We start from the raw sequence: 24544 nt of genomic DNA, 5'->3' as shown, positions 1-24544 counted from the left end.
TCGGTACACTGGGAATATATGTTACTACTATTGGTTGATAAATAAAGCTGCTTTGGCCTATGGCAGAGCAGAATAGAGCTAGGCAGGAAATCCAAGGGACAGGGAGAAAGAAGATGGAATCAGAGAGATGCCAGCAACTACGGGGGAAGCAAGTATGTGAGGTAACAAGCCACAAACATTGTAGTAAAATATAGGACAATAGCAATGGGTTCATTTAAATGTAACAGCCAGAAATAAGGCTGAGCCATTGACCAAACAATTATAATTAAGCCTCTGAGTGTGTATCCAGTAACTGGCAGGAGGAAGAGAAATGTCCAGGCACACCTCACCAACATTTTGTAGTGGTTCTGTTACAAAAACCAAACGAACTCCACCATGTCAATCCCTGAAAAATGGCATACGCAATCATGTGCAGTACACAGAATTAAAGAAACTAAATGGTCATGATAGTAATGTATGTTTCACTACTCAATACCTGTTACTATTTTTTATTGATTTTTATTGAGCTCTATATTTTTCTCTGCTCTCCTTCCTGCCCTCTCCCCCCCCCTTCAACCTTCCCCTAAGATCCCTATGTTCCCAGTTTACTCAGGAGATCTTGTCTTTTTTCTAATTCCCATGTAGATAAGATCTATGTAAGTCTCTCTTAGTGTCTTCATTGTTGTCTAAGTTCTTTGTGGTTGTGATTTGTAGGCTGGTTTTCTTTGCTTTATGTTTAAAAACCACTTATGAGACACGTGATATGTGTCTTTCTGTGTCTGCGTTACCTCACTCAAAATAATGTTTTCTAGCTCCATCCATTTTCCTGCAAAATTCAAGATGGTGTTATTTTTTTCTGCTGTGTAGTACTCCATCATCACCATGCACAAAACTCAAGTCCAAATGAACCTGTTACTATTTTAAAGCACACATTTCCTCACAAATTAAAAAGGCAATGTTTACGGCAAATTTGTATGCTATGCTACACCACTGTCATTGTGTTTTCTGTATCTTTTAATTACGTCAAGACCACTTGAAGTGGTGGTCCTAGATCATCTCGGTTTATGCACAATGTTCACGTAGCAATGAAATCACCTAATACCCATTTCTCAGGATCTAGTTCCATTACTAAGTGACCCGTGTCTCTTTCAAAATGAACAACAAACCCAGTAAGTGAGAGAGAGAGAGAGAGAGAGAGAGAGAGAGAGAGAGAGAGAGAGAGGAGTGATTTTTTACATAGTCTGTACCTTCTACCTTTGGATTCGGGGTACTGAGCTCATTACATAACACAGCTGAGGAATGTTGCCTATGCAGTGGCTTTTTTCCCGATTTGTCTACCTCTTTCTGGGCTTGTCAAACCCTGGGTTATTCCTCTCTAGTTCTCATTCCATTTAGAACACTCCCTGCAGGCAAACTGTTTGTTAGGGGCACTCTTGTCTCCCGCCTCCATATCTGCTTGATTCTCACACCAAGGACTTCTCCCAAGTGCAATCACCTGTTGTTTTTTTTTTTTAAATTAATTTCTGACACCTGGCCCTCCACAATTCAATAAAAAAAAATCTGGCAAAAGAATGTAACCCTCTTCTTACTTTCCTGGAATGACTTTGCTATGACTCCAGGTATTCCCACTTTATGAAGTGCATGACAACCCAACGTTATGAATAAAAAGGGTCTTCCTGGACCTGACCCAAACTGAAACAAAAAGCAGGTGAATTCTGCAGTAGTTTGCAACTGCCAGGATTGTGTGGGACCTGCCTAAGGGGGTGCTGGCAAGTCATAAAATAAGAAGGAGAATGTGAATGAAAGAAGGACCAGTGATCTTTGTTCTCACAGAAAAAATGCCTCTAAAATGCAAGCAATTTTAGGGCTTGGTGCTGGGTTAAGTCACTGTGGGAGCTGCAGGGATATTTGAGAACAGCAGCTTTTGTTATAATGCTCAGTCCAGGAATCATGAGCACATTGCCTCCCCAGTGTGGGCCCCATTAGCATCCCTTATTTGCCCTTTGTCTGTTTTTGCTTTGAATTTATGCTTTATAACTCGCTTGAGTCTGGTAATGGAGAAAAGCCTTGGGGAAGGTCTGTCTTTTTACAGAATGCAAAATAAATTCTACACTTATACTCTCAAAACAGAAAGTTAAACAGCTTAAACTATTATATATGCATATACAATCTGTTGCTAGTGTATGTCTATATAGTGTATACTATATATATATATACATTATATATACAAGTATTGTTTAAATGGCTTGTTACATGTCAATCTTATTTTTTTTTACAAATAAGACTCAAAATACTGACCAAAATGAATGACAAATAGAATAGCCAGTGCTTTTCTTTTCATAGCAAACCTGTATCCTAGAGCCCCAAATACAATAAAATATCATTCCCTAGAGATCTTAGATCTCAGCAGAGTTCATGATGTAAGACTTTCCCTCAGTTTCCCACTCTAGCAGTGTTGTTCAGACTCTTCTCTCCTGCCAAGTGTCTATCAGAAGAGTCATAAAGTAGCATTGTTTCCACCCACACATGATACACATACTACCCTGGGCACTAGCACAGCGAATGGTCATACTGGGAAAGACACAGCAGCCCGGAAATATGGAAGAGAGAAACGATGAAACCTCAGCTATATTATGGATATGGAAATATTCATACTGGAAACAGAGACTAGAACATTTCAGTCACATATTAACTCTTACTGCTTAATATCATATCTTTTACCTAGTCAAACCACCATATTTCCAACTGAGGGTGCACAACGGTCAATAGGTCATGTGCAACCAAATGACGACTTCCTGTGTGCTTCATGAGAGTTTTTTCAAAGGATGACTGTGCACAGAAAACTGACAACTATTAAGGGTAAGTCAGGATGGTAATAGGAAGAGGAGGGGGTAAATAGAAAAGACAGACACTCCTAGGTTCAGAACGTAAAAGTTGGTATCCTATCCAATTCCTCACATTGCAATTTGATTTCTCAGAACATAAATCTCTTTAATCATGACATTAGGAAATGATTTCCTCACAATTCTGACCCTGTAAAAACATTGCTCACATTATAGGATATTTATAAACCTTATTTTTAAAGAACCTAAACTTTGTGCTTCTGTTACCCCTGATTTGACTAATTTTCTCTTCAAGAAGATTTTTTTGTATGTGTGTTGTCTTTCAGGTCAATGGTTGACTATGTTCTCTAGAAGACATCTGAGTCTCAAGGGCTTTGTGCTCAGAACAAAGCATGTTTGCATGTTTAACTTTCTTATCCCTTAAGAATAGGTGCTTATCAAATACTGCCTAACTAAAATAATTGGTCATCTTACTGAGCCAACACAGAGAACTGTTCTTTCTAAAAATTTAATCAGTGCTGTCAAAAACCTCAAGATCCTGTGGTTGAAAGAACTGGCCCACTGAGACCTGAGTTAAGCATTATTTTTTTGAAGACCTCCTCTGAGATAAGGAAAAACAAACCGTCATCCTGATGTTGCTGGGCCAAGAGATCTTTAGGGCATCTATAAAATACCATCTTCCAGATTTTACATTTTATGACATTCCTTGAGCACATCTTACTGTCCTGACCACATCATTTCAAACCTCCAAAACAAGCCTTTTTCTAGGGAAATTTAGTAGACGTTGCAATCTGTTTCTATTTCAATGTCTGTCAGCAAGTGGGGCACACTTGAAATTCAGGACTAGTCACAGCTTTCCTTGGATGAAGGAGGAGTCAGAATTATCTGTTCCTAATATCTTTAGTTGTCATCTGAAAAAAGTAAACCATATCAATAGAAAAGTCCACTATGTTAAGTCTTATGTTCCTAGGACTCAAGTCTGTCTCCAATCTATGTGTTTCTGGGTGATTCTTCAAACCTGAGATCCAACACCCAACATATGTAGGGATTCCATCCTTATATTTTCAAGTGGCTATTATGCAGTTTTCTTCTTCTATTGTCTTTCCTGACCTTAAGAGTAGAATCTTTTCTCCCTTTCTTTAGCAATCAGCATACCAATGATTATGATCCCTAGACCACAGCCAAAGTTTCTCTCTGGGAAACAACCACCTACATAACTACTTACAATGAAGAATTGATGACAGTAGGAGTGTTAAGATGAAATGCAGGTATCTGTAGTTTCATAGCACGGAAGAATCACAATAGAAAGAACCTTCGACTAGAGGAAATCATAATTACTCTGCAAGGATAATTGCAATCAGTTACTTAGACTTCCTATACATATGAGATACTCAGTCCTATGAATATCCCTAAACAAGGTCTGAATGTGTTTCCCTAGAACACTCCTCATTTCAGCAGGTAGAGTCTCAGCTGTCCCTGTATCTTCTGCTAGTGTTGCTTAAAGAAGGGAGCATCTCTTTTGGCAAGCAACCCCACAGTCCTCTAGAGGAGATGTATTTTATGCCTCCTAAAATGGCACAGGCTGCTTATCTATTTACCTTTACATACATAGACTGAAGGAGACTTCCTGAGCTCTGTTGACTGAACGGTCTATAGCTATATAAATAAGTCATACAGAACTGAGATGTCTTTAAAAATTGAGCTCCTATAAGGAGGCAATTCATCATCCTCCTAAAGCACATTTGCAAATGCAGTGTGTGGTCTTATTCCCTCGGGCATTACTTGGCCTAGAATTTAATTAAGGTCTTTGGGGAAAATCGTGATGTAGCACAACTGGTATGCCCCAACATAGACGTCTCAAATACTCGTAATTCTACAGTCCTCACTTTTGTTTTTATTTATGAAAAAGTCCAGTGAGAATAAACAAAACGGAGAGCGTAATAAATAGTGTCTTCATTTTAAATGAACTAGGAATGTTGCACTGATCATTTGCCCCAACTGGGACCCAGGATGAAACAGCCGGTTTGTCATGTAGTTGGCTGAACAAGATCCAGTCAATGCCAAGACCGCCTTCCTTCTGGAATGTGTGGCTGGTGCCAACTGCTATCAGCTTTGATGATGATCTTCTAACTCTTGCCCCACCTGCACACAGATGCCACTAATGTCACTGAAAATGATCATTCCTGTACCCTGTGAAGCTTAGAGTCAGAACTTCTCACACTTCTCCAAAGAGGCAGTGCCCTTGGAGAGGATGCGTGGAAAACCTGTAGTTCCAGATTGTGGAATAGAGTCTTTACCAATAAATACCACCATATTTCTTTATATGAGAAGTGTTGAAAACAATGGTTTTATTCAGAGCAAGTCTATTGTACTTCATTTCTTCATTCTCAAACCAGGAAAATGCAGTCACCATGGTTCCTTAGTTCGTACCGTGTGTAAGGACACCTTTGTTGAAACAAATTACATTAAAATTCGACTGCAACGTTCCAGTTCTGGTTAACTTTTAATATATCGGTTCAAAGAGACTATTTTTAGTATAGTGTTTTTAATCTCTTGAGAATTTCATACATGCATATAATTTATTTTGATCTTGTCACTCTCTCCACTCATTATCAAAACCCCTCTATAACCTTCCCTCCATCTCCTCCCCTTCCCTAACTTTATGCCATATTATTATTACAACTGCATACTGAGTCCAGTTTATGCCGCCCCAGTATTCATGGTCAAGATACCAGAGACAGCACCCTTAAAGAAAATTGCCTCTCTCCCGCAGAAGTCATCAACTATCAATATCCTCTCAGATAAGGGTGGGGTCTCCATCTGTGCTGGGTTTGGGCTGATTGAATTAATGCAGGCATTTCACAGGTGTGATACTATGTGGCTGTCCTATCACACTTACCGCAAAACGACTATTTCTAAGTTAATTAGCTTGTTGTCTTAGACACATAATTACCATAAGGTACTTAAGTGAATGGACAAACATAGTCCACTTACCCTGAAAATAGCATTTGGGTTGCCTACGAGTGGGTAGGTCATTTGTGCTCGTGTTCCAGCTCCCTGGAAACTCTATTTTTGAGGAGGTCATCCTACTGAATCAGGAAGATCTACTGCCACTCTGGGCTTGAAATAAACAGCACCAAATTTCTCATTAAATGTTATGGTGACGGGAGAAAGCCCTCTGTTGACACAGTATTTAAATATGGCACAGAACAATCGTTTCCAACACGGCTGGTGACAATTTGGACAGAGAGGATAAGCTCTTTAAAGGGTAATTCTCGGCTCTTCTAGGCCTTCTGCCCTGTAATTGCCTTGCTCTGCCACAGAGTCTACTTATGATCTGGAGCATTTTATTCTTGTTTCCCTGGTGTCAGGTTCTTGATGTGAGATGGAACAAGCGGGGAGTGAAGAAGAACAAAACGCAGGAATCTTGTTTTGACTTACACTTACTTCATTGGCATTTTAATGAATGCTATGGTTCATCGTTCTGTAAAATAAATACCCCAAACTGGTATCTAATCTGAGAACCATTGGACCGGGTCCCTAGGTGATGGTGAGGATCCCTGTAGGTGAAGACCCCTCGGGCACTCCTTCGTGAACACCACTAATATTCTGGCTCTGGAAAAGCCACGCTTCCATGGCTGTGGAGCTGTGAGGATTTCATTTCTATTTCAGGCCCTCCTTTGTAGAGAGGCAAGGGGAGCTCGTTCCAGGGAGGCATCTGGAAAGCATGGAGTGTGACCTCCAGCTGTGCTCAGTTTCAGCTTGTTCCAGCGGGTGACCCCGTAGTGATCTCTTTCCATCCAGACGCAGACATGCTCTGTCTCCCTGGCTGCCCTGTATCTTCCCTGGCCTGGTAGGAATGACTGGGCTAAAGACAAGATGACTCCACCCTGGAGAGGGGCCTTACATTGCCTCATGTTAGGACAGCCACTTTAGCCGACCCTAAGGAGCTCACTCACTCCTCATTCCTCATCACTTCATTTGATTCTATTCCCAAGTTTCCTTTTGCCAGGAAAGGATCCTTCTTACGGGAACCAACCAGAGCATGCCAGTAGCTTAAGGATATATACAATCAGAATGAGAAAGCAGAAGCTACTTGTGCTGGTGTCTTCTAACTTCCGTGGCCAACCTCATATAAGGAGGAAATGTAGGAAGGATGACATCATCTCACATCCAAACTGTCACTCTGTGTGGTTTGTAACAACCCTCGTGTTCTAAAACTTGAGAAGCGTTTCTTCAAAGTATTGTGGCTATCTTTCTTTATCTGAATCTGTGCTATCTAGTGTGATAGACATTATCCAGATACTATATCTAACTCAATTGTAATAGTTACTTGAACTACATAGTAGCACTGGTATCATACTTCTAAATCTTTATCACATTTATTTTTTTCATGCATATATTCATGTATGTGGTTTTATGCATATGCCACTGAAATTGGAAGCCAAAGAACAACTCTATCTGATTCTCTCTTTCCACTATGTGTGCCTCTAGAACTGAACTCAGGTCATCCATCTAGGCAACAAGTACCTTTATCTGCTAAACCACCTCTCCAGCCTGACTGATCATAGCTCAAGTGATCAAAGGTCACTGTGCAAATGGGTTTTGGATTGGGCAGCATAAATATAGAACATTCATATCCTCTCAGGAAGTTCTGTCAGACATAGATGATCCTAAATACTTTCAATAGGACATAGTCTCCAAACACATGACTGACTTTAGATATTACAGAAATAAAACAGGCAAGATCTGCTCATTGTTTGCAGAGAAAACAGGCGTGGAATTCTTATATCACAATATTTAGAGTTCCTGAAGTGAACACACTGGGCCAACTGGAAGATGCATTTTTTTTTGGTTTTTCGAGACAGGGTTTCTCTGTGTCCTGGAACTAGCTCTGTATAGACCAGGCTGGTCTCGAACTCACAGAGATCCGCCTGCCTCTGCCTCCTGAGTCCGAGTGCTGGGATTAAAGGCGTGCGCCACCACCGCCCGGCTGGAAGATGCATGTTGTAATTTTGTAACATTTTACTTTATGAGGAAGGCAGGGGGCTTACATCACAATTCATACATGGCAGTCAAAGGACATCTTGCTGGAGTCTAGTCCCTCTTTCTACCCTGTGGGTTCTGAGGATCAAGGCATTTCATTCACTATCTTCTATATATGTTTTATATTTGTGATTAGCTAAAAATTATCAAGAGTTTTGCATTGTGTTTAGCTAAAACTCAAGAAACTCAAGGATGTTCCTTCAGTGTGCAATAAGAAGGTAGTGGCAAGAAAGACAAAGCAGCAGCAAAGGCAGGCCTTAGCTGATCTCGGCAACAGTGAAGAAGGCCAGGAGAAGGGCATATGGGGAAAGATGTTTAGAGATCACTCCATAGAAGGTACTCCAGCATCTCATCATTGTAAAGACTAGGCACTTCCCTCCAAGATATATGAGTCCTCCATAGCTGGGTTGAGATTAGTTTCTGCATATTCATTTTAAATGCTAATCAATAAAGCTTCACACCATAAAACAACCCAAAGAAATCTTGTTAAGCACCTGACATCTTTGATTCTTGTATTAAGGGTAAGCCACACAGATCAATAATAAGTAAGACATCTGTTGTCATTGTCCTGATCACAAAGACCATTGTTATAAATTATTATAAAGTGATATAAACATAAATCATTATAAAATTCTAAACTTACCTACTGCTGTACTCTATAGCCTCAAAAGGCAATGGGATCAGGCCTGCTCTCAGAATTTATTAACAGATGGCAAAATTCAGATCCAGGAATATGAAGTAACTCTCAGCTATCACATCTAACTAGGGATTGGGTTCAAATAGGCCTTGTCTATCCATGTTTAGGCCTTGAATGGTATTCATCAAATTATGCAATTATAGTGTACCTTTCTAAAATAAAATAGTCTCTGTATATTGTGATAAAACATAATATAAGGCAAAAAATAGAATTCCATGGACCTTTGATGCCTGCAAGTCGTTTAAAACAGACATGATACTCCCAGCAGTTCAAAGCCTTCGACACTCTACTTAATGACAAACAGAGGCTGAGTCTTCTTAAAGTCGCTAGGATTAAAATGGTCAGCTGGCCATAGTTACTGGGAGCCTTCCTGTTACACCAACGGAAGGGAAGTGTTTGATGAGCCTAAATGTTTCTTCTTTTTAAATAGTAGAAGCCAAAGCGCATTTATATTTTTTCTCGCTAACGTAGTGCATCAGAGGAGTTTATGACAAAAATAACAATGGCCCACATGAGCGGGTGCTGCAGGGCAAACACTACACAACACAGTCTGTTTCAAATCCCCCATTGAATAATTGCAAATAAATCCCAGCTCATGTTTTTTTAATTAATGGAAAAATAATAAGATAAGAGTTAGAGCCATGAGGTTTGAAAACAGCCACAGAGTTCAGGATACATTTGTTTCCAATTATAAATAAAATATATTCCACCAAAGGCAGCTTAAGTAGTAATTGTTGTTGTATTTTTTTAACTTGCTAACAATCACTAGAATGGCCACTTTCACAAAACTGTGCCTCTCATAGGTACATGTCCTTCTTCCTCACATGACAAGGACAGTGAAGTCATTCTGAGCACTAGTCAATCAAGGGTCCATCTAAGGATTTGGACTTCTGGCCAAAGCCCACACATGAACGACTCACTGTAGACATGGGAAGCTACATGATCTTTTGATTGTGGTTTTGATACTCTTTCCCAGGAATGCCTCTCAGAGAAGTTGTTGTGAGAGTAGCCATTTGTCATTTGCTAGAAGATGAAGCCTTTGACAGAACTGACAGCCGGGTGCAAGGGGCCCCGTTTACCCATCTTGGTTTCGGGGAACTTGCTTTATTTTGAATCATCACTTCTCTACACCTCAGTGTCCAATATGTCCATCTGTGTATGATGGGTGGGTGGCTGTCGATCTGGACCGGCTGCTACATTCCAATCTAGGGAATTGTTTCTGCGTGTCCATGCTGCTTGATAAATTGTTTTGAATGTTCTGAGTCAAGGAAAATCCTTAACCCTAACATCGTACACTTTTCTCTCAGTACTCTCATATGCCATTTTTTTTAATTACTCCTTTCCCACCACCTACACTGTGGATTAAACATATGGCCTTTCATATCTAGGTAAATGCTCTCTCAACCACCGAGCTATGCTCCACTCTAGCCTCGTTGTTGCACTTAAAAATTTCTGAAAGATTTTGTCTTACCAAATCATCAAAGCTGTAACTAAGTGATACTCAGGAAAGCTTTTGAACTTGGGAATCTTCATGTCTCTGCCTCCTGAGTATAAAATATTTCTCATACTTTAAATTGGTAATGATAAAGGTACCTATCATCTCTAAATATCAGAATTCAACTAAGTTATAACTATGCCTAAGAAATTCTTTTCATGAATGGCATGATCTAACAAGTCAATCTTCATCTATCAGTGAGAGATCTGTTATTAAATTTATTTAAGTAAACACACACATAAATCCTATTTAAAAAGTCATGAATCATGGAGTTTGGAGAAGGTGGCTTCTAGCCTCTACTTCAAACTTACGGAATTTTGTGGTAGCCCTATAGCAGCTACTTATGATTCATCTCTTCTTCTTGCTTTCTGTCTCCTAACACTTAACAGGCTTCAGCAACTAGGAAAAGAGCAGAGTCGCTACATAGCACATCACAGCAGTGGGATTAAATGGACAGCCACAACGGCAGACAACTTTCAGGGGGACAGTACACATACCTCACCTTCCCTTTTGTCTTCACTCTCTGCTTGCTCCTCAAACAATCTTAGCATTTGTCCATGATACGACAGCTCACTTGGCTTCTCCCAGTGTTGCCTTGCCTGTGGAGAATTTCATTTAGCTGGAATGCAAGCCAGACTCCACCCAGGATATAGATTTTACATTAACATGATGTCTTCTTGTTCCAACCTAAGCAAATGTTTCTGTCTTTTCTTCTACCAACCCCCAACATTTCTCAGAGCTCCACCTTATTTTGAGAGCTGACAATATTAGTTTTCTGTGGCAGAGAAACAAATTACTTCAAACTTAGTGGCTTGAAGAAGAAGAAGAAGAAGAAGAAGAAGAAGAAGAAGAAGAAGAAGAAGAAGAAGAAGAAGAAGAAGAAGAAGAAGAAGAAGAAGAAGAAGAAGATCTGCTATAGCCTCACCATTTCACTTTGGGGCTGGAATCCATTAATTAACTAGATACCCTGATCAGGACAGCAACCTGTATGCCATTTAAGTTAGTCTCCTGTCTGGGCTGTGGGTCTTTCCTACTTCTATCTGCTTGTTGGTAGAAATTAGAGCCTTGGAATAGAAAAGATCTGTCTTCCTTCTTGTTCTTAACTGAGAGATGCTCTTGAATCACATCAGCCCACATACCTTCCTTGTCATGTATATTGCTAACAAACAGAAACTCGACTCTTCAAAGTCACAGGGAAATGCTACTCAAGTCAGCTAAGATGGAGTCTGGCCCACTGTAGGAGAAGTTGCTGCTCGTTTTTCCTCTCATAGACTACCAAATGGGGGCTGTAGCATCCCATTCATCATTTCTGTCAGCTCAAAATAAGCCAGGTTTCATGTGCATGCATTCATGTATGAGAATATGGGTCAGTCAGTGCCAAGGTATGCATGTGGAGCTTGGCGGACAATTTTGCACGTCAGTCCTTCCCTTCCACGTACCAAAGACAGAGCCTATTTGTTGTTTGCCACTGTGCCTGACAGACTCACTCACTCACGAGCTTGTCGTGATCCCCCTGTGTCTACTTCACATCTCTCTGTAGGAGGACCGGGCTATTGATTCTCTTATATGTGGGTTCTAAGGAGTCGAACTTCGCTCCTCCTATTTGTGCTGTGAATGCTTTACTCATGGAGCCACGCCTCCAGGCTTCTAGAGCATTTTCTTTACCCTTGAGACTTGTGCTTTTCTCTACCTAAAACATTCCAATAGCTTTCCCTGCCTATCCCTAAAACCATAACCTTCAATGATTCCTCAAATTTCCCTACCCTTCCTCTAAGGCTTTCATTACATGTAAAATCTTGCAGGGCACTTGCTGACTCTGACATTCACTGTAATTTTTGGACTATTTTCCCAAACATCAATGTATCTTCTTTAGACTTAAGGATGCAGTTCTGTATTCAGTGCTGTGTTTTCTACACAGGCAGTGCCTGGAAAATGCCATTGGAATTCAATTGAACCAAAGTGGAGAAATCAGAATATACAACTTGGAGCTGAGCTTTGAGGTCATGTAGACTAAAGTCTTTTCCTTGTTGCTCTTGGCTGGAGGCTACTGGCGTCTCTTCATGTTTGTATGTCCCATCTGCTATCAAACATTTTTATGACATTTATTTCCTCATTATGGTCCTTATTGTGCTTTATTTATCTATGTGTGAGGCACAGGAGAGCTGGAAATCTCCTTTTTCCTCGGAGTATTTCCTTCCCCTAAGCCCCAGCCAACTCAGACTCCTATGCCCAAGATAAGTCTCCAGCGTTCCCTTGATAGCATGATTCCCCTTTTCCCTGAAACTTTCTGTCTTCTCTATCCCTCTACCATCAATTTCAGGCTTCCTGTCCTGACATTCAAGGCCTCCTTATACTTTGAGTCTGTCTTTATCACCTCCCTTATTTTCTCTATGTCTCACTCCCTAGCTCCCATTCCACATTCTGGGCATTCCTCCAAGTTTATCCATATTCCTGGATCCCTCACTCAGCTCCCCCTTCCCCCAATCTCTCCCACCATCTATCAAGCCTTCTCTCATTTCTCTTATGGTCTCTCACTCAAAAAAAATCAAAGAGACTCCTCTTTGGCACAATAAGCAGATGTATATTTAATTTGCTATCCCGGAACATTGGCTCATGACTCTTTGACCAATGAAGTATATTCAAAAAAAGACAATTGGAGTCTTAAGCAGCTTTTAGAGTTGGATATGAAGTAGGGTGGGATACTACCACGAAGGCAGTATTAAGTTGTCTTATCCATGTGACACATTTAAATGAGAAAGGGTAAGAGTTATTTGGGTTTTGATCTGTCACTTTAACAGGCCACCCATCATTTGGAGTAAGGGAAAGAGAAGGTTTAAGCTCAGCTCTCATGGTTACCAGCCGGTGTGGTTTGGCTGTATGAGATAAATTCAGACATTTGGTTTCCCTCTTTCGAAATGGAAATTAGCCTAATGATAGTACCTGGTGATACCAGTTGAACACATGAACACTGTAAAGACACAGAATTTTTCAAAATACATGAAAGTAGCTGGAACTGTCACACGGCAGTGTGTGACTGTAGCTTGTATCAAATTATCAGATGTGATTGATTGTAAAGAGTCATTTCAGTCCCTAGGAGCTTCAGCTGCATTGTTAAAGGTTTTTTTAAAAGTTTTTTTTTAATCTTGTTTATCTGAACCACGTGTTTTGAAGGTGTCACTAAACTAGGGACATTTGAATGGAGAAAAGTGTGAAAACATGTTATGGTTTTCACTTCAGTGGGTAGCATTTCTGTCACATTCCTTCTCTCATTTCTCTACCCAGAGTTCTCTGCTCACTTCTCCTCCTCATCAGACCCAACACTGCTTCTAGTCCTGGAGCCATCGTTTCTTTCCGTCTTCTAGGTCACACCACATCTTGGCCCGTTCTCTGTTGTTATGACAGAATGTCCAAGACACAGTCATTTATCAAGAGGTTGATTTTGGTTCACATTTCTGGAGATCTAGAACTTCAAGACCAGGCAGTCACATTGGGCCATGATTTCCTGCTGTGCTATGACTTGGAAGACGGCATGAGATAGTAACAACATGTGGAAAAGCTCCCTGAGGATAGCCTTGCTGTATTACAGCTCACTCTTGAAGTGACAACCATCTAAGCCTCAAGGAGTTCATACTGAAGAGGTAAATGCCTCCCACTTGGGTGCTAGGTTCCAGCACTGCTAGAATTGAGTCTTAAGATTAAACCTGAATTTCAGAAATGAGAAAGCTTATCTTACTCAAAGCATTAGGCTAGCTAGCTCCCCTGATTCCTTTTACTCTCAGCACTACTGAATTGACAGAAACTACTATGGCCTCAGTAGGAAAAATTTAGGGCAAGATATTTATTTTCAGGGCATTTGGACCTTGCATTTGTCCATTAAAGCTTGCTCTGGAAAACTGCTGAACAAAATCATTAATGGCTTCACTGTCTGAGGTTCTCAAGGGCCTATTGCCGTGGATGGCTTCTACCACCCTCTGTTCTTGCTAAACACTGGCCACAAGTTTGGCCACACTAGCATGTGATTATATTCTGATTCTCAACACAACCAATATAACAGTGATAGCATTGCCTCCCTAAAGTTCCTTGGTACAAGAACATTTTTTATTGTTTTGCATTTCTTTGAGAGATGAATAGAAAGAAAAGCCATCAGTTCAAATCTTCTATTTACTAACTTTCTCTGTTGGATTCTGGTTTTCAGAACTTCTTATTACCGAGATAGTTATTGAATCAAACAATCCCAATTCTATGCATAAAGCAAATAGTTTCATTGGTTGATTGATCAATTGATTGGTTGATTGACTTTTTTGAAACATATTATTACTCTGTAGCTCTCAATTTATTACATAACACTTAGTTATCTGAAGTTGCCTTTGAATGTATGGTAGTCCTACTGCCTCTTACCTGAGCCTCCTGGGGTTACAGGTGTGAGTCACCACACTTGGCTTGAAAGGATTTATCGCTGATCTTAAGGCCAGATTTTTTTTTTTTTGAGAATCTCAACACATCAGAGCAAATTGATATGAAACTTGCTTCAGTTAGTTAATGCTTTGATCATAGTCTTCTCTTAGTTTTCTTTCATATTTCAAATTACAGATTATCAGAAGGGAAATACAATTTCGCTTTTAATTTTGTTTCTCTCACCAACCAAATTTACCTTGTTCCTCAAAGCAATGGTTGTTTTATTGATCACAGACTTTGTTTATTTTTGCTTTAATTTATTCTATTATTTATTATCTAATTTTGCGTTAGTCTAGTCTCTTTTCTAACCTTTGCAAACAGATATCACCCACTTCAATTGACTTTGAAACTACATTGAAAGTTGTGACTGCTCAAAACACATCTATTTTCAACCCACACTTCTGTATGACCAATTCACTTTAATTCACTACAGTGCTGATGACTAAGAGGAATTCTATGGCACTCTCTCCCACTTCTTTTCAAGTGTAGAAATATTTTCATTATGAACTATAATAATTTAAAAGACTAATCGGTGGCTCCCTCTAACCTCAGTGCTTAGGAGTTCTTTAGTTTAAAATGCCATTAACTCAATTATCCAACAGATTTCTTTTCTGTGGACATGGACTACAGAGTCCGGAAAACAGATGTACCAAAGTAGCAAAATATTTGGGGTTATTAGTTGTCCATTGTTGAGCAAGAAAATGCCATAAATTTACCAGCTTAAAATAACAAATGCATCATCTTGCAGTTTCTGTGGTCAGAGGTCCAGGCACATGGTAACCGGGTTCTCCTCTTTGGGTCTCAAGGGAAAAAGTGATGTGTTGGCCAGGCAGGGCTGTCATCTGGAGGCCCTGGGGAAGAAACTGCTTCCAAGATCATTTAGACTGTTGGCCAAAGTTATCTCCTTCCAGTTGCTGGTTGGAATAAGGTCCTTGTTTTTTGCTGGATCTTGGCCAGGAGCTACTTGCTGGCTCTTCTATGTGGTTGCTGGTGCCCTTCATATTTTCTACATGCCCCTCTATCTCCACATTGACCACAGCATGTCGAGCCTGGCACAGCTCACCTGACATCAACTGGGAAGCTAGAGGAAAAGCTCTACCTTTAAAGAGTCATGACTCGCTCTGGCCCACCAAGCCTATCTCCTTATCAACTCTAGTACAATGATGAAACACACGTTACGAGTTAACTGGAAAACAGAGTGGTCAAGTTAAATGGGATGTTATTTCCAGGTGTGACAGAGTCTTTTCAGATAATCTTAGCATCCTAATTGGTGGGCTCACTTGGAGCTGATGCTCACATGAAGGCACATGAACTTCATCCAGTTCCTAGGACACCTAAAAAGAGCAAAAAGGTGGAGAAGGAAAGAGTGGGTTCTCTATGCATTACTATGAAGTAGGTTACTGCTCTTTCCCTTTCCTCAACCAGAAATTGTACCATTGACCCTCTCGTCAAACAATATGTCCCATGTTCTGGGTTTCCAGTTGGCAGACAGTAGACGATAAGATTTAGGATTTCTTAGTCTCCATAATCGAGAGAGCCTAAATCAAAATGCCCACTTCTGTATCTGCATCTTCCTTTCCCTTCTCCCTGTGAATTGTTTCTGTGTCCTTGGACAATGCTGATTGATTTTTGTACCATATGACATGGCACAAACTCACTATAGTCACAAATTTGGGGAATTTAGTCAGGACATTACAAAAATGGACCATTCATCTTCCAAGTTTGGCCCATTGCACTGGACATATACTGTTCCTGTTTATGGGAAAGTTTCAGACTCTAACAGCTAGCACATAGAAGGTGACTCTGCCTGGGAAGAGGATGATTTGGAGTAAGAAGGAAGTTTCCAGTAAACAAACGGAAAAAGCTTAAGCTGCATTGATAAATTTTCTGCAATTGCTGCTGGAATGAAATGATGGGAAAACTCAGATGATCTAACAAGGAGAGAAAGAAGGGAGGGGAAAAAAGTAAACAGTTTGTTAGAAACAATCCAGAAATACCAGCCCTGAGCTTAAATATACTGACACAAACAACGTGAACCAAATGAAAACGAGGCACCATAAAGGGAAAGGAGACATACAAGAAAATAATCAGAGAAGAGGCCAAGAACCCAGAGAGGAGAGAGACATGAACACAGAACAGAGAGTCCTGAGTGAGAATTCCCAGAAGACTGAAACACCGCGTAAACAAGTACCCAGCGCAGAAGCCCGTTCGTGACTGAGAACTTGCAGGATTCAGGAAACACGGGTGGTAGGAGGGAGACGGAGCCAGGACATTTCATGGTGGATCAGTTTTGTGGATTGCAGGAAGGTCATAGATTAGCTGGGAGTGATACAATGAAAGCCTCATCCTAAAAGGAAACAGAAGGCAGCAAGGTGGGAATCTTGATCTACAGAGAATCCACTACCATCGTTACAGCCCTTTCCACTCACTTTCTACCTAATCCCAGCACAATAAATTGTACAATATCCAAGCTGATAGGAACCCTCAGAGATAATCTGCTTGAAGTCCTTATTTATAAACAGGTAGACCACAGCAAGAGGAAAAAAAATAAAACAAAACAAAAGATGACTGGGTCAATGAAGGACTATAGGATGGGGAGGTCTAGACAGACACCCTGTCTGCAAACTGTCAGCTCAGTTTTCTCTCTCGAATGAGTCCCAAAGTTCTCTTTTGATAATAAAGATAGTTAAGAAAAACCTATGAAATATAGTAACAGCACTAAATAAGCAGATTTTAACCTAAATACTTTTTGAAGAGTCATTGTGCATCTACTGTTAGATGTTTCCAGAAAAAACTCACATGTCTCTATTCATGATAACCCTCACTCTTCCTCAAGATGAGTGTCTAGATTGCAATACAAGGAGTTTGGAGGAAAAATACTGCCAATGATATTTAGATTTTAAAGATTTCGGTATTGGCTGGGATTAAAGAGTCATAAAGTATCAGGCAGAAAAGGAATTTAAACCTTCATATGGTGTTTATCTCTGAACAAAGACTGTTATGAAATGTGAATGTCAATGAGAAGATATAGGCTCTACATGGGTGGTAACTATTGTTTCTATTCAATAAATGGATGTATGAAAATGCATAAGAACCTCTGTCGATGGCCCTTATTTCCTATTAGAGAGGTAGAAGTTGGAGCATAATAATACTCTTCTCTTTAGGGTACATATACTATGCATTTAAGAACATGCTCCTTACGGATCTGTTAGAATGTGTGATGCAGAAGTCTAGAGAATGTCATTCCCATTGCAGTCCGAGTGATTATGGAGCAGGAAAGCTGTGATGTTAACTGTGTTGTTCAGAAAAGCACGTCTCAGAGGAGAACACTGTAATATACGGACCATAGCATTAATCCATCCCGCCCAATAAAGCGTCTGTCATATTTGGCTGTAACTTTTCAGTAGTCCTCCATATTGGCTGTGAGGGCTAGAGGATGCTCTTTTGTCCTGGCTAAGAAAACCCCTTTCTGCTGTTGAGATACCATCTTAATTTAGTAAGCACTCTTGAGCCAAAGCTTTGCAGCTTGTACTCAGGCTCATGGGAACCAGCCCAACATCAGTTGGAGAAAGAAGAGCATACTAATGGGCTGAGACATCTAAACAAGACATGGGGGGGGGGGGCTGGAAGGGAACTGCAGAAGGGTGATGAATCTCACGGCTCACAAGGAGACACAGTGACAAAATCAGAGAATTAAACATCGACAACATTAATGCAGCCAATGTTAGGCAGACAACATTCTAACTTCACACACATTGAGCCAGAGGAATCTTCTCACAAGTATATGAGCTTAGGTATTGATTATTGTGATTTTTAACTGCTTTTAATTATAACCTATTAGGAAGAACCTCTTAGGGTTCTGAGTGCCCCTGAGGCCAATTGTGCACTGTTGGATGTATGCTAGTTTTCATTTTAAAACAGACAGACATACTAGCAGTATGATTTCTGGCTGAGAAAAGAAAAGCAGAGAGCAGAGGGGGGAACAAGAATACTCGAATAACAGCTTCAGGATCTTTCAGATTTAATTTGAATGTTTGCGATTACCCCAGCTTTTAGAAGAGCTAACCACATTAGGGGCGGGTGGTCATTTTTAGTTATAATGTCTATTCAATGTAAATATCAAAATACCATGTTGAGCATTAAGGACAAGAAAAATGGATATGTTCACTTCAGATATAATCTTTCTTCCTTTCCACTCCTTCCCCTTCCTTTCCTACCCCTAACTCTTGACTTCAAGTAATTCCACTTTCCCTTTCCAAATCTCGTATCTTCTCTCCTCCTTTCTACCACCCAGTCCTCAGTAATTTTAGACTAAGGAAATGAGACACAGCCTGATTCAAACACCAAGATAATAAATATCCTGCATTCTATGGAGTTCTACAAATATTAAACCCCTCCTTAGATGAGGCCTACCCGGACCACTGGAAAAATACATGCTATTTCCTTCTCTAAACTTACTGAGCACACCAACAAACAAGCTTTTGGTGTCTGAGACTAAAAGAGCAACATACTGAAGGATCTACACATAATATAATAAATATCTTCCTGGAACTTGGAGGAAGCATCCTTTCTAGGACTCTTTGATTGAAACAAAGCGCAAGGAACAGATACTATGCAGAACTTCCTGTGATGTCTCAGAGTCAGGCTACAAAGAAAAGGAATCATTTATTACTTGTTACATGCTCATTCAAAATGTATGTAACAAAAATAAATACAGTGAGCTAGTTTCTGGGAATGGACAAAGCATTTGGAAACAGAACCACTCTGTTCATAGAAGTATAGAAACACTGTACGATCCTTGATGATCAAACACTTAGATGCATGAAATCATACTTGATGTACGCTGCTACAGATTTCTGCCTACTGGAACAGAAGTGATGTTTTTGAATGTTCTTCCCCTAGCTGACATGCAGGCACAGCTGGATTAAGGAAATGAGGCAACAGCTGTAGCATGCATAACAGGGTAGCTTCCTTTATCTTTGCGACTGTGCCTTCTTGCAACACAAGCACTCTAATGCAAACCTGTTCCTTTGTGGCCTCCGATAGTTTCCATTACCCAATGCCTTTTATTTACATTGCATCCCCTTTATTACACGAACCATATATGTACATGAAGATGTTACGCCCTGGCTGTAGTGCACATACACAAAACATTGTAAAACAGATCTTATTTCAGTAGGCTACTCTTTTGCTGCTTTAGCCAACAGTATCCAAGTCTGGAGATTTATAAAGCCTGAGGTCCAGATGCAGAGATCAGACAAACAGCATTAAACTCAGAGCCAAAAGTCAACCTTTGTCTATTGCTGTTTTCCCAGACAGTTAATTTGCCTGAGCCTCACAGGCCAGGTCCTCCACTACCTCACCTACCTGGTTAAAACTGTTTGTATTTGGGGGCCTATTTACTTAGCCATCTACTTCCTGGCTCTGTGATTCTGTTTGTTAGATCCTGTCGTCACCACCAGGCTGGAGGCCAATGTTTGTACTTGGTGGGAGTAAAGGGAGGCATAAACAGAATCAACCCTCTTGTGTTTTAAAAAATCAGGCTAGAATTATATACATATTTCATGTCAGAAAAAATAAAATGTGTCTTGGCGGCAGCTGGGAAGCTGGAGCACTTGAAGGGGGAGTGGAGAATTGGCAGAACCATTCTCCTTATCCTTGGCCCCCCGCCTAACAATCAGTCAACCTTTTACACTTGGAGGCAGTTCTTTCCCCCACTTCGGAGGCCTTCCAATTGCTACAACATCCTTGCCGTCATCTTTAACATGTTGTCAGGGCTCAGAATGCCTTGAACAGGAAGGGCCCTTTTACAAAATGGCGTCCATTTTCTAAATTTATGTAGGCTTGTTGTTCAGATTACTGCAAAGAACACCAAATATTTCCTAAGGACAAAACAGCATTCATAAGTCAAAACCAATTCACAGAAAGATGAGGTGAGATTTGAGAGCATGTTTACCAAAAAATGGAATCTCTTTTTTTGTGTTCATAGAACACTCTCATTATTATGTGCTGAAAGTTTATCTGAATTATTCCATGCTCCACAGCTTTTTAACAGCTTAAAGGGATATGGATCTTAGCTCATGGTCCTTTTTGCAGTCTCTTCTTCTGAACTCTCTCTCTCTCTCTCTCTCTCTCTCTCTCTCTCTCTCTCTCTCTCTCTGTCTCTCTCTCTGTCTCTCTCTCCTTCTCCCTCTCCCCATATCACATTCTGGTCTTTTGTGGTGGTTGAATGAGAATGGTCCCCACAGGTTCATACATTTGAATGTTTGGTTCTTAGTTGGTGGAACTCTTTGGGAAGGATTAGGAGGTGTGGTCTTGTTGAAGGAGGTATGTCAGTGGGGATGAGCTTTGAACCTTCAAAAGTCCATGCCTTTCCCAAGTAAATGGGTTGAACTCCCATATCTGTCTCTGAGTTTTTATTAATCATGCTATAGTTCTCTGCCTATGATGTAGGAGGGTCTTCTAGCTATCTGATGCTTTCATTGGTTAATTAATAAAGAAAACTGCTTGGCCTGATAGGTCAGAACATATGTAGGTTGGGAAGACAGAACAGAATTGTGGGAGGAAGAAAGCAGAGACAGGTATACACCATGCCATGAATCTCCGGCTGAGATGGACGTAGGTTAGGATCTTTCCCAGTAAACCACAGTCTTGTGGTACTACACAGACTTAATGGAAATGGGTTAATCAAGATGTGAGAGTTAGACATTAAGAGGCTAGAACTAATGGGCCAGGCAGTGTTTCAAGGAATACAGTGTCTGTGTTATTATTTCCAGGGCTAAGCTAGCCATGCGGGAGCCAGGTGGGATGAAAAGCAGGCCTGCTCACCTCATCACTATATGCCTCCCACTTGCAGATAAAGATATAAGCTCTCCCAGTGCTGCTCCCGTGCCATGTATGCCTGCCTGCTGCCATGCTCCTCAAACGATACTCATGGACTCTAACCCTTTTAATTGTGAGGCCCAATAAACCCTCTCTCCTATTACTTCCTTTGGTCATGGTATCTCATTAAAGCAATAGAAATGTAACTAAGACAGGGTGAGCCTAAAGTTGTGTTCATGTGAAGCAAATGCTCTACCACTCCTCCACATCTTCAAGCTTTCTTCCGAATTCTTCTTTGACCTTAAGCCTCAACTTTTCACTCCTAGTCAGAGTACCCCCTTCCAGTGCTAGGAAGGAACACTCTATGATAACATTGTCTCTTTCTGTATCCTCGAACTCCAACCAAGTGTGAACTCTCTTCACCCCTGCAGTCTCTAGAACCCAAAAGATGCCTGGTGATGACTGCTTGGCTGTGATGTCCCCAAAATATTCAATATTTTGAGAGTATTTTTCAGATGTAGAACTCAGGAGTTAGAGAAAAAAATTTAAGACCTATGTGAAAGTGATGGCTTTACCACCCCTTTCAAGTGTAGACAGAAGTCTCTGTCCTGCCCAGTCCCACAGTCATTCAGTCCCAAATAAACACACAGAGGCTTATATTGATTATTATCTTTTTGGCCTATTGCTCAGGATTACTACTAACTAGCTCTTATTACTTAAATTCATCCATAATTCTTGTCTATATTTAGCCACGTGACTTGGTACCTTTTCTTAGTAAGGCATTCTCATCTTGCTTCCTTTGTGTCTAGTTTTTGACTGACTCTCTGCCTTTCCTCTTTCCAGAATTCTTCTAGTCTGGTTGCCCCACCTATACTTCCTGTGTGGCTACTGGCCAATCAGCATTTTATTAAGCCAATATGAATGACAAATCTTTGCAGTATACAAGAGCATTATCCTATAGCATTCAAGCCTTTACTATCTGCTCTACTCATGTGTATCAGTCACACACCAAATAAATGAATGTTACTTCAGAATCTGGTACAGGGTTCTATTTTCTACTTTCAACCCTAAAAAGGCTTTGGCTAGCCCTGCCATTCACAATCCTGCAGCAATGCTCATTCAAGTAGTTTCTCTCCTCCTAAGTAATTTACTCCAAGAACCAAGCCAGACTGTAGAATTCTTCAGCCCTTAGAGTGTCCCACAGTGCCACCAAAATAGCACTTTTGGAAACCCAACCCTTCAAGCTGTGTTTCAAGAATGTAACCACACAGTTTAGTTAAAAAATGGTATCTTCTAAACTCAAGTGGTGTCTGTAGCTTTCTTTTGCTGTTATCAAAATGGAGACAAACACTGTTGTTCACTCCAGACAAATGTTCTGTTAAGAAAGCACTGTTGTTCACTCCAGACAAATGTTCTGTTCAAAAAGATGTAGAGTAGTGAGAAAAACAGGGGAAGATATGAATATCAGTGACCTTTCCTTCTATATGAAATGTCTACACCCTCTGTATTGGGGATAAAAATATGATGTTTATTAGCAAGTAGAATGGATACATCACATTTATTCTTTGGGAAGAAGACAGTATTTCTTATACTTATGTGGAGTTAGAAGGAAGTCCAAAGCTAGAGTCTCCACATACCTTTAATCTGTGTGTTGTTTGTGGTGTTGAACTCATGGTGGTCTAGTCCCCTTGAGACAGTTGGCCCCTGATGACAAGCTTCAATTTTTGAAATATCCCACTGAGTGAAAAAAATCTGGGCACCACTTTCATTCTCTGCTTCTTCATTTTGACATGACTGAAATAGGAGGCTGGGAAACTTGCCTTATCTAGAATCCAGTCCCAGATCTTGGCATTGTCCAAAGCAATCCAGGGATTCAAATTATACTCTTGCAACCCTCTTCCTTTTTTCCAAAAACAACATTTGATTGGGTCTTCTATACTTTCTCGATAGGTCATACAGTCTCCTCCAGATGTGAATGTTAATGAATTATCATTAATCAATGTTTGAGAATTTGAAAGTCAGAGGTATAATCTCAAAGATTCTGAATATTTCTTACTTCTAGTTGAAGGGCCATTCCTTACTCAGCTCTGTGTTATCAGCAGATTTAACTAGTATATATCATCTTGGATAAATTATGAACAAGGAGGACCTTAATTTCCATTCACTTCAGGCTCCATTATATCTCATACTATATAATTAAGGGCATTCGCCTGCCCTTTATTTTTCTACTGGCCCATCATCTGTTCCTATGTACTCTGAATTTTAGAAAAAAATGTACTTAGATTCACAGTAGGATTGTTAAACATTTGCTAAATGCCCAAACAAGTTATTATATATGCTCTAATTTGTCACTTGACTCCAAGAACACCCCAGTGTTCTCCATTTTCACATGAAACCCTGGCATTTCCTTCTTAATCTATACAAATAGCATCTTGTTTTCTAAGCACTAAACTCATAGGATTTTTCCTCATAGACTATTCTTACCTTACAGAACATTCACAATATGCTACTTTGAACAATCAGTCAAAGAGGGAAATTATGCACTCACCAGTCCTTCCTTCACTTATTTGAGAACTGGTTTGTGGTTGCTGTTGTTACAGTTTAGGATTGAGACTGCCAAAATATGAACGAGGATATCTCTTAACTTTGCTTTATGAGGTGTCTTGCATAAAGTCTTGGCAACAGTATTATTCTTATACTAATATTCACATGATTTCTACAAAGAATTCAAGGGCCATTTTCATGAGACATTATCTACTTCAGGCTCTCACTCCAGGAACTCTGGAATTGTCTGAGGGGAAAAAATAGCTGAAAAACACATTTAAAGGTTACTCACTGGAAAGGTAAGGAAGACTGTGAAGCAGAGAGGAACTTATCGTCAGCAATCAGGTAATAGCTGAGTGCCCCTTGGGCCTGAGTTCAAACTCTGCCCTCTTGTTTAGTAGAACAATGTTCTAAATGGAAACAGTGAAAAAATATAAAGAAAATGGTAAAAGTATATCATAATCTTCAATAATTAATTTATTCTCAGTGTCACTTTTTATTCAATAAAAAGTTATTCTTCATCATTGGGCTATAAAATAATTATATGCATGTTTGCATTGGTTTCTTTTCTGTGCAATAGTGACAAATATTTTCTAACATGAATAAGAATTAATGTTTAATACTATCTACTAATGTATAAACAATACTACATAATTTAGTTAA

This window comes from Microtus pennsylvanicus, chromosome 8, assembly GCF_037038515.1.
Source record: "Microtus pennsylvanicus isolate mMicPen1 chromosome 8, mMicPen1.hap1, whole genome shotgun sequence".
Lineage (NCBI taxonomy): Eukaryota > Metazoa > Chordata > Mammalia > Rodentia > Cricetidae > Microtus > Microtus pennsylvanicus.
Note: the sequence above shows the minus strand (reverse complement) of the source record.